This window comes from Oratosquilla oratoria, chromosome 2 (genome assembly GCF_046742065.1).
Source record: "Oratosquilla oratoria isolate Oo_2021 chromosome 2, ASM4674206v1, whole genome shotgun sequence".
Lineage (NCBI taxonomy): Eukaryota > Metazoa > Arthropoda > Malacostraca > Stomatopoda > Squillidae > Oratosquilla > Oratosquilla oratoria.
In genome coordinates this window covers 61,622,303-61,633,100 of record NC_134778.1, presented here as the reverse complement: position 1 = coordinate 61,633,100, position 10,798 = coordinate 61,622,303, and positions in this window count along the sequence as shown.

The following is a 10,798-nucleotide window of genomic DNA, read 5'->3' as shown; positions in this document are numbered from 1 at the left end:
AAAATGTAAATACACATATAAATATATATATATATATATATATATATATATATATATATAGAGAGAGAGAGAGAGAGAGAGAGAGAATGTATAACTGAATAGATAAATGATTATAAGTAAAAGAGAGAATAAACAAAATAATAATCACATAAATGAATAAACAAATATGCAAAGAAATAAACACTTTGATGAATGAATAGACAAATGAATATATCAACATATCAATCGAGTTGAACGTTCTAATACATTAGTAAGATAGACTGAATATCTCACTATCGGAGAAAAGTTATTTGAAGATACGTATATTGCGATCAATGTGATCATTTGTACAATTACGCTGAAGAGGATCACAGTGATCGCAATATATATATCTTCAGATAACTTTTTTTTCCGATAGTGGGATATTCAGTCTATATCAACATAAAGACAAGATAAATATATGAATAAATGAATATTTTGAGGAGGCTACCCATTACACGGACAAACAAAAAATCATCAAAGAAAAAAAAAAAGTCACTAAAAAGAGGAAGTCTGTACGGCAATGTTTTTTTTTTTCATCTAATGACGAATCTCGTTTCTTCCTCTCTCTATCTCCCCCTCTCTCTCTTTCTATCCCTCTCTCTCTTTCTCTCTTCCTCTCTCTTTCTCTCAATAAAGCCTATCGGTTCTATTCAGCAGTGAGGTAGTCCTATGACGTCATGTGTTACATTTTCTTTTGTCAAATTCCTCAGTTCAATATAATCTTCTATAGCCACAACACAGACCGTAGTAATATTACAAGAAATAGTGGCGACAAATTAGTCTCCAAGAGATCAAACACCAATAAATAAAAACAAATCTCTAACCTCATTGCAAATATTTGGAACAAACTACCTGTTCATGTTGAGTGTTTAAATACATTTGGCAATTTAAAAAAAACGCCTAGTTCAATACATAGAGTCCAACCCAAATCAAACTTATTTCTAAGCATCGTGAGTTCATACATTTAAATTAAGTCAATGGTTCTTAAGCGTTTCCACTGTCTACAATCCCTTTCAGCTCGTAAGTATCCCCCTAAGGACCAATAGGTCTCTTACTGTTTGTGTTTCTTTTGTATTCCTTTGTATATCAAGTGTCGGAAGCTACCATGGGCGACCCATCAACAAAGGAGTGATCTAACAAAGGTGTTCAAGTGGATCAAAGGCTTTAACAGGGGTGACGCAAACAAGGTCATCATATTAAGACAACAGGAGAGGACTCGCAGTAATGGATTTAAATTGGACAAATTTAGATTTGAGAAGGAAATGGGCAAGAATTGGTTTACTAATAGGGTGATCAACAAATGGAATAGACTCAGTAACCATCTATTAGTGAGCGCAGAAACTATCGGTTATTTTAAGAAAAGGTTAGACAACTTTATGGATGGGGGATGACAGGTGGTCATGGACATCGAACTGCCTTGTGTAGGCCTTATGGTCTCTTGCAGTCTCCTTCATTCAGCCAAAGACAGGACCCCCCATGGACTAATAGTCTCTGTGTAGTCATATTGCGGAAACTCGTGACGTAACTCACAAGTTGACCTCGCCTCCTCTGTTGACCTAAGATTCTTCGAGTGACCTCACGCAAACAGGGTTTCCGGAAGGAGCTCAGACAGCGAGGGAAGCTGAAAAGAGAGAGGAGAGAGAGAGAGAGAGAGAGAGAGAGAGAGAGAGAAAGAAAGACATGAACGGGAACCCAAGATGACCGGAGGAAGAGGAGGAGGAGGTGGAGGAAGAGAAGGAGGAGGAGGAAGAGGAGGAGGAAGAAGAGGAGGAGGAGGAGGAATAGGAGGAAGAGGAGAATGAAAAGTAGGAGGAAAATGAGAAGGAAGTGGAGGAGGATAATGAGGAAGAAAACCAGAAGTAGGAGGAGAAATAAGAGGAGGAGGAGGAGGAGGATAAGTAGGAGGGGGAAGAACAATAGAAGGAAGGGCAGGAAGGATAAAGAAGGAAGGAGGATGAAGAGGCGTGTGAGGAAGATGAGGAGGATGGGGAGAATCGGCTGAAGGAGGAGGATTAGAAGTAGGAGGTGGGGAGGAGGAGAAGTAGGAGGTGGGGAGGAGGAGGAGTAGGAGGAGAAGGAGGAAGAGAAGAATGGGGAGATGGGGAAGTGTGTGGTAAAAAACAAGGAAGAGGAATAGATGAAAAAATCCACAAGAATCGTGTGAATGAAAAAAAAACAGGAATGAAAAGAAAAAGAAAATTGGGAAGCAGGCAAAGGAGTTACGAGGGAGAGGAGCGGAGGAGGAGAAGGGAGAGGGGGGAAGGAGGGAGAAGGGGGGAAGGAGGGAGAAAGGAGAGGGAGGAAGGGGGAGAGGGGGGAAGGGGGAGATTCCAAACAAAGGGAAGGCAAAGTGGGGATTAGGAACCCGTGTAAGAGGGGAGGTGGGGGGTGGGAAAGAAAATGGGAAGATGAGAGGTGGGGGAGGAAGAAAACGGGAAGAAGAGGGGGTGGGGGAAAGAAAATGGGAAGAGGAGAGGTGGGGAAGAAAGCGGGAAGAAGAGAGGTGGGGGAAAGAAAACGGGAATAGGAGAGGTGGGGGAAAGAAAACAGGAAGAGGAGAGGTTGGGGGAAAGAAAACGGGAAGAGAAGAGGTAGGGAAGAAAACGGGAAGAGGAGAGGTGGGGGAGGAAGAAAACGGGAAGAGGAGAGGTGGAGGGAGGAAGAAACCGAGAAGAGGAGGGGTGGGGGGAGGAAGAAAACGGGGAGAGGAAGTCAAAAATTAAAAAAAAAAATTGGAAGACGCGAAAGAAAGAAGAAAGGAGCAAACAGGCGGGTAACGATTAGCCCATATTAGGATGTTTGTTTTTGAAATTTGAGGAGAAAAATGATTGGCAGCAGTTTTCGGGGCCACGGCAGCGGGAGAGAGAAAGAGAAAAGTGAGAGAATTTCGGGGAAATGGAGAGAAAGGTAAAGAGAAGACAAAGCGAAGATAAAGAGGATGAGAGTGAGAAAATGGGAGAAGAATGAAGAGAAATAATAAGAGAAAGGAAATAGAGAGAAAAGAGATGAGATGAGAGAGAAGGCGAAACAAAAGACGAGACAATGGAAGGTGAGAAAGAAGAAGACGAAATAAAAACTGAGAGAATGAGAGAGAAAATAGAGAGGAGAGAAAGAGCCGGGGACGCAATATTTGAGACTGGACAATGATCAGCAAGACAGGAGGCCTCAGAAAGATGAAAGAGAAAAAATAAGATAATGAATAGGAGGGGCACAACAATGAGAGGGGCTGGGCAGAGGGAAGGAAGGAGAGGGAGAGGAAGGGAAGGAGAGGAAGGGAGGGAGGGGAGAGGGAAGGAGGGAGAAAGAGAGAAAGCAGGAAAGAGAGAAGGAAAGAAAGGAGAGAGAGAAGGAAAGAGAGGAGAAGAGAAAGAGAAGAGAGAGAAGGAAAGAGAGCAGGAAAGAGAGAGAAAAGGAAAGAGAGAGAGGGAGGAGGAGGGGGGGAGAGGAGGGGGAGGAGGAGGGAGAGAGAGAAACAGAGAGAAACAGAGAAGAGAAAGAGAGGGAGAGAGAAAGAGAGAAGAGAGAGAGAGGGGGGGAGAGGTAGGCTAGACAAATATGAGAGGCTAGAGGCACCTTGCCTACCAACCTCTTCTCACCACCGTCAGTAAGCAACCCACAAAGCATCACGCGGAGCGCGCCTCACTGTCCAGCTTACCAATCATGTGTCGCCAGCCGATTTTATTCACCTCTGGGGCGCCCCCTTCCCTCGATAGGGCCTCGCTGTGTACGGGGGGGGGGGTCACGGTCCCTCTCAATCAAGACCAAGGCAGGGTCCGGCAAATTGATATCACCCCCCGGCGCCATGAACAAGGGTCCTCGTGCACCCCCATATCCTCGTGGGGTCTCGTCTTGCACCTTATGGCGCCAAAACTTGGAACAGTAAACCGAATTCTTCAGGTGAATACCAGAAGCTTCGTTTCAGGTCAGGGAAGCCCCCAAAGCTCTGTGTTTGGTCCTCATTAGGGACCTGAACTCCCTTTCCCATCCCCCCGGAATCCTCCTTGCACGAATCGGGATCCCAACATCCCATCCCATCCCAGCATCCCTTCCTCCGAAGCTCAAGTTGGGATCAGACCGCGGTTGCTATGGCAACGTAACTTTTGGCCGCCGCTGCCGAGGAGGAGGAGGAGGAGGAGGAGGAGAAGGAGGCGATATTTGACTACGAGTCCAATGTTGGTGGCGGGCTGGCTGGCGGGCTAGTAGAGAGAGAGAGAGAGAGAGAGAGAGAGAGAGAGAGAGAGAGAGAGAGAGAGAGAGAGAGAAAGAGAGACAGAAGGAGAGAGACAGAAGGACAGAGACAGAAAGACAGAAAGAGAAAGACAGAGAAAGACAAAGGCCAACAGGCAGACAGACAGACAGACAGATAGAGAGAAGGAATGCAATAAGATGTAAGGAGAATGCAAGAGAGGGCTAGGCCAGGTGGGAGTTGGAATGGGAGAACTGAATCGTGGGGAAATGTAGTGGGGATGAGTTTTTTTTTTTTTTTTCTTCTTTTTTTTTTCTTACGGGGTCTGGGCTTATGACTCCAAACGTCTGCACCGCCCATGTGATCACTGGCCACAGGCAAGAACGGACTATGAATTTGATGTTATGAGACAAGGGTGCATCGAGGACGCAGACATACACACGCGCGCGCACACATGCACACACAAATGTATGTATGTATATATATTCAACAAGAATCCACTGTGTTGGATAAGAAGAAATGAAATAGATGATATCCATATATTTCGATCACGGACTGTGATCCTCTTCAGTGGAATACATAGTGGAGCAAAAGGCATGTCTTATATACAGAGAAAGAAGAAGGAACATGGGTAGGACTCAGGTAGGACTCATGTTCCTTCTTCTTTCTCTGTATATAAGACATGCCTTTTGCTCCACTACTCTGTATTCCACTGAAGAGGATCACAGTCCGTGATCGAAATATATGGATATCATCTATTTAATTTCTTCTTATCCAACACAGTGGGTTCTTGTTGAATTTTACGAATGTGTTACGACATTACTTTGTAGTTATATATATATATATATATATATATATATATGTATATATATGTATATATATATATATGTATATATATATATATATATGTATGTATATATACTCGTATATATATACGCACACACAGGTTTACATGTCAACTGATCCTCAGATCTGTAACAAGGTTGGATACAGAATAATAAATATATGAACAGAAACATATGCACACACACACACACACACACGCACGCACCGAAGGGCAATAGGGGCTATGACACATCTCTTAAGCTAAGACAGTTTGGCGTTGGCCAGAACAAAAGCTATAAGGTACATCATCGCACCCTAGGCAAAGAGGTTCCTAAACCCATCGTCACAGTGACGTCACCCAACTCGAAAAAAAATCTAATGGAGTTAACTAGAATTGAATTTATGAGGTGCGCCAGCCATCAACATCGAAAGAGACTCGAGTAAGCCAACATGCAGAAACTGAAACGTGGTACAGCCAAGGACTCGAACCTGGACTAGCACGTGACAAGTGTTAGTGATACACACACATATATATATATATATATATATACATATATATATATATATACATATATATCTATATATATGTGTGTGTGTGTGTGTGTGTGTGTGTGTGTGTGTGTGTGTGTGTGTGTGTGTGTGTGTGTGTGTAAATTTATGAAGTTGAGCCGCAAAACAGACCTTTATCAGACAAAAACCTTAAAAGCAGCCCCGGGCAAAAATACAAGACCAGAGTCAAAAGTGGCCGATGAAACTAATGGTTGTACAGTCTGTAAAAATATCCGTAAACATAATATGGTGGATGCAGAACCAACGAATGATAAAGATAATGAAGGTAATTACACGCTCTCGAGAGTAAAAACAAAATGGAAAATGAAATGGAGAAAGAGAAATACTTAGGAATGATACCTGACAAGAAGTTCAGTCCTTTACAGGAAGAGTATCATTATCATCATCATCATCATTATTATTATTATTATGTTTTATCATTATTATTTTGCAATAACCAGCGTTTCTATCCTTGGGGACGATTTTGCACCAAAGACGGATTCTATACAGTTGTGATCAAGGAGAGTTATGAAAAGACATTGTAGCAGAAAGAGAAAAATAACTTCTTTTTTTTCATGGATTGGACTTCCGTCGTAAAAAAAAAAATAGTACCTCTGGTCCGTAGGGGTATCACTGAAGTCCCCCCTGAAATCTTAATTGCATAGAATTTTGTACAATCGATACATGACCCCACTCCGAACTTGGAAACAATTCGGAGAAAGATGTGGAAGAAGAGAAGCGAATAGAACACAGAAAGAGGAACAAATCGCTAACTGAAGCAGTTCATGATTTCCAAAGTTGATAAGCCATTTGATGATGCTACGTGTTCGTTTGCCGGATATGATTTGATTTGATTTATTTTATAGCTGTTATTTCACTGCATTATTATTTCATTGTTATCTCTTATTAATTCGCTTTATCTCATTTATTTGATTTTATGTTACATTGTTTTATATTGTGTTTTGTTTTGTTTCTCTTCGTTTTGATTTCATTTTATTTTATGTTGTTTTAATTTACTTCATATTTTTTTCTTTCAGCGCTAGAGTGACCAACGCCCCTTTTCATCTCCCGTCCAATCACAGAGCCCCAATCCACCAGGGCGCGCCAATCAAAAGCGACCGTGATTGGTCGGGAGAGAAAGGAGGCGTGGCTTGTTTCGCCTGACAGTGAACATCTCACGCCAGGAGGAGCTTCGCTATGACAGGGATCGTAACCTTTGCCCTGCGTGCTGGGACATCTGTGCGTGGGTCCGGGTCATGGTAACAGATGATGGAGGACGGAGGACCAGGAGGTAGAAAAGTGAGTTTTCGGCTTTTCTCGTAGTGCATATAAGTACCAGTTCCATTAGCGGGGAGCCGAAGACGGGGGGAAGTGTGTAGTACACAAGCACTGAACTCAAACCCCCAGACAACAAAGACCCTTTTTTTTTTTTTTTTTTTTTTTTTTTAGTAGTAGTAGTAGTAGTATGCACTACCCCCAAACCCCACGACCACAAACAAGACCCCATTTTTTTTCTTAGTATGTAGTGCCCCCAAACCCCAGACCCACAAATAGAGGCCCCCCCCCCCCTTTTTTTTCTTCTTTTTTTTGCATGTAGTGTCTGAATCATCAGCAAGAGAACAAGAACGCCTTGGCCTACCTCCTGGGGACGTGACGCCATTGTTCTGGAACATTCTGGACCCCACTTTGGCCAACTTTTCCTCGACCAGGAAGCAAACCGAGAGAAATTGCAAATTTGGCCACACTCCCCCCCCCCACCCCCTCCGCGCCAAATTGCAGTTCCTCATTTTGAAGCGACGCCTTCGCATCCGCAATGAGCTCGCATAATTCATCCTCTTCTCCCCAGATTATAATATGATTCCTCTGAAGCTTCGAAAGGATCTTTAAAGATGATGCACAGAAATGTTTGTACTTTTTTTTCTCTGCTCTCTCTGCCCGCCCGACAAGGTTTGGGCACTTCCCGCGCATGCGCGCGAGAGAGAACGATGTGACGTCATGTCGTCGCAGAGTCACGACGCCAAGAATTCTGTCGATGATGTTCCAACATTGGGAATTGAACAACTCAGGTCACTTCCCCTAAGTAGACCCACGGGTGTGTGTGTGTGTGTGTGTGTGTGTGTGTGTGTGTGTGTGTGTGTGTGTGTGTGTGTGTGTGTGTGTGTGTGTGTGTGTTGTTATCATCAAAATAAAGAGAAATTTGACGGCCATTCCTCCCAAATACAATCAGCCCTCCCTCAATCCTTTTCTTCTCTAGAATGAGAGTTGACTTCCTTTCTAGTCAACCCATTTCTATTTTCTTCTAGTTTCAACCCATTCTTCTGTACTTTTTCTCCAAGTGGTGATCTTGCAAGACGGACGTCAAGGAGAACCATCTCACTGTCAACTCTCTTCAAGACCCGTCATCACTCTAACCTCCGTCTGGAGGTGCAGCCCCGAGAGGCCGACACTCGGTCCCCGGACCCGGCCCAAGATCTCTATCAACTAAGAAGAGTGGACAACCGGAGACTGATCTATTCGTTCTACGAATCAGCGACACAAACAGTCCCATGCTAATCGGGGGACCGTTGCCGGCCAAGACGGGGCCGCGGGTTTCCAGTCAATATGCCCGAGGCAGCAATCACCGTGACCTTTTTCCTCTCACATTCTTCTCTCTCTCTCTCTCTCTCTCTCTCTCCCTTCTCACAAAGCCCTGCATCTCTGTTCGTCTATTAATAGCAGGTTATATCGTAAATCTGAGGCAATTGCGGCCTCATCCATCATCCACGCTAGACTCATCCGCACACCACATCCACCCCGACACCACATCCACCCCGACACTCCCTATTGGCCAAGATCGACCTCGAGACGACCACACGAAGGATTTTGGGCGGGACGCTATGCTGATGGGTATCTCCACAATCTCCACTATGCAATCAACATCATAGGGTCATCAGTGACACCCTTACGGACCACAGTCACATAGCTTACTTTTATGTCCGGAAACTAACTTCCAGTCGTCAAGAAAGGTTTACTGGTTATTTTGTTTTACTAGGTTAGGGGACGGAGAGGGGTGGGGGTCGCCGAATTAATGAAGCGGCCTTGCTGTGGATGTGCTGTGTCTTGCTACACTGCTTCTGACCCAGGGCAGTGGACAAGATGCAGGGATGACCCGTCATCCAGGGGGTGCCAAGATAAGAGGGAGGGTAGAGGGGAGTGGAGTATGTAGGGGATGGAATGGGTGGGAGTGGTTTCTATGCCTTTGTTTTTTGGCTACCTCCCTTATAAGGGGGAAAAAAGCCTTTGATATATGTATGTACTTATAATATCCTTCGTTTATTCTTTTGTCCACATTAAATTTCTTCTTTACCACCTTTGTGATTCCACATATTCTCCAGCGTGCCCCCGAAGGACAGAAGCGCTGGTTATGGGCAAAACTCTTTCACTTCCAGGTTCCTTTCCCTCTCTCCCTCCCTCTCTCTCTCTCTCTCTCTCTCTCTCTCTCTCTCTCTCTCTTCTACCGCGGGCACTGGGGCCATCAGCTCAGGCTCTCACCAATTTGACGAAGATTAACGAAACTCCTCTTCTTTGCGATCATCTGAAATCGCCCACAAGGGCGAAAACTGTATTGGTTTTACCGTAAACCTCATCAAAAACCTCCGACTCGAAGCTCCATAATTTCAGAATCATTTCAAAATGCCTGTAAGGACAACGTCCTCTCGGTTTTTGAGTAAGACATAGTCACAGGGTTTATACAAATCCATGAAACGCCCGAGAGAGTCCAGCTGACACCATCCGAGGCTCGGCAGGAAGGCATAGTACGTTCCTTCACTCCCTTGCCGGATAGGTCTCCTGTCATAACAATCCTACGTCGGATTCCATCTGTCCTTCGGATTCTGTCTAGACAGCTCGACGTAGGATTACGTCCGTCATACGGGTTCCGTCAATCTGTCAAGATCGCTTTACGTCGGATTCCGTCCGTTATACGGGTTCCGTCAATCTGTCAAGATCGCTTTACGTCGGATTCCGTCCGTCATACGGGTTCTGTCAATCTGTCAAGATCGCTTTACGTCGGATTCCGTCCGTTATACGGGTTCCGTCGATCCGTCAAAACCGCTTTACGTCGGATTACGTCTGTACGTCGGGTTCCGTTAGGACCACCTTGCGTCTCGTTCCGTCTGAAAAAGGGAGGAGAAGGATATCTACTCCCTCGATCTTGACGGTACAGTTCACAAACTCATTTTACTACGCCCGAAAACCGACTCTATACGCAGATCGAGGAAGGACTGGTCGAGACGTCATCGTCCACTCAATTACGTCGTTTGCACGCAGGTCGCTTTGTTGCACAGATCGGTGTTGAAAGAACGCGAGCAGCTATGAACGTGGCAGAGCTGAGTGTAGTGATAAGGATTACAAAGGATTACAAAGGCGGAGCATGCCAACAGGAGACCTTTTGATCCATATCTAGGTCGGATGCGAAAAAAAATCATATCAATAATAAAATAAGGGAGATCATTTGTAATAGGGCCTGGTCCCAAGAAGTTTCGACGGATCTCAGGAGTCTTAGAGAGGTCCAAAAGTCTCAAAGGGTCTTTCTAGAATGGTTACTTTCTAGTTTCTAGGATGATATATCTTATAGTTCCGTATGCCCTCCCCCCCTCTTTCTGACACTGAAACAAGGTCACAGAGGAGCATTGACAAGTTAACAGACTGAACTGGACAAGGTTGTCAGAATAGCCACAAGACAATAGGTCTACCATAGTGCCATAGCAGGTATAGGCCAAGACAACAGGAAGACCTAAACAAAGTCAAAGGGTGAGAGTGGGGGATCTGCAAAGATCATCCCAACTTCGTCAGATCAATGTGGTTCCTTAAGCCACGAAGTAACGAGTTTTTTCTTTCTTTCTTTTTTCTTTTTTTCTTAACAACGTCACGGGACAACTTGGAGAGATTCCTATGGTGGGACGATAAAAAATAAATAAATAAAAGATAAAAAATAAATTTAAGAAATCTGGAGTGATGCCTGTCAGTTGGTAATTTTGTCCGTCTGTTTCATATTTGGAGGCCTGAGTTTCTCTCTCTCTCTCTCTCTCTCCCTCTGTCTTCGTCCATCCTCGATAGGGACCAAAAGGTCTCCTGTCGACATGTCACCTTAATGTAATCCACATTGGCACACGATATCACAAGACAGAGACAGGATCTGCATTCCATGCACATCATCCACACATGAATTCCCTCTTC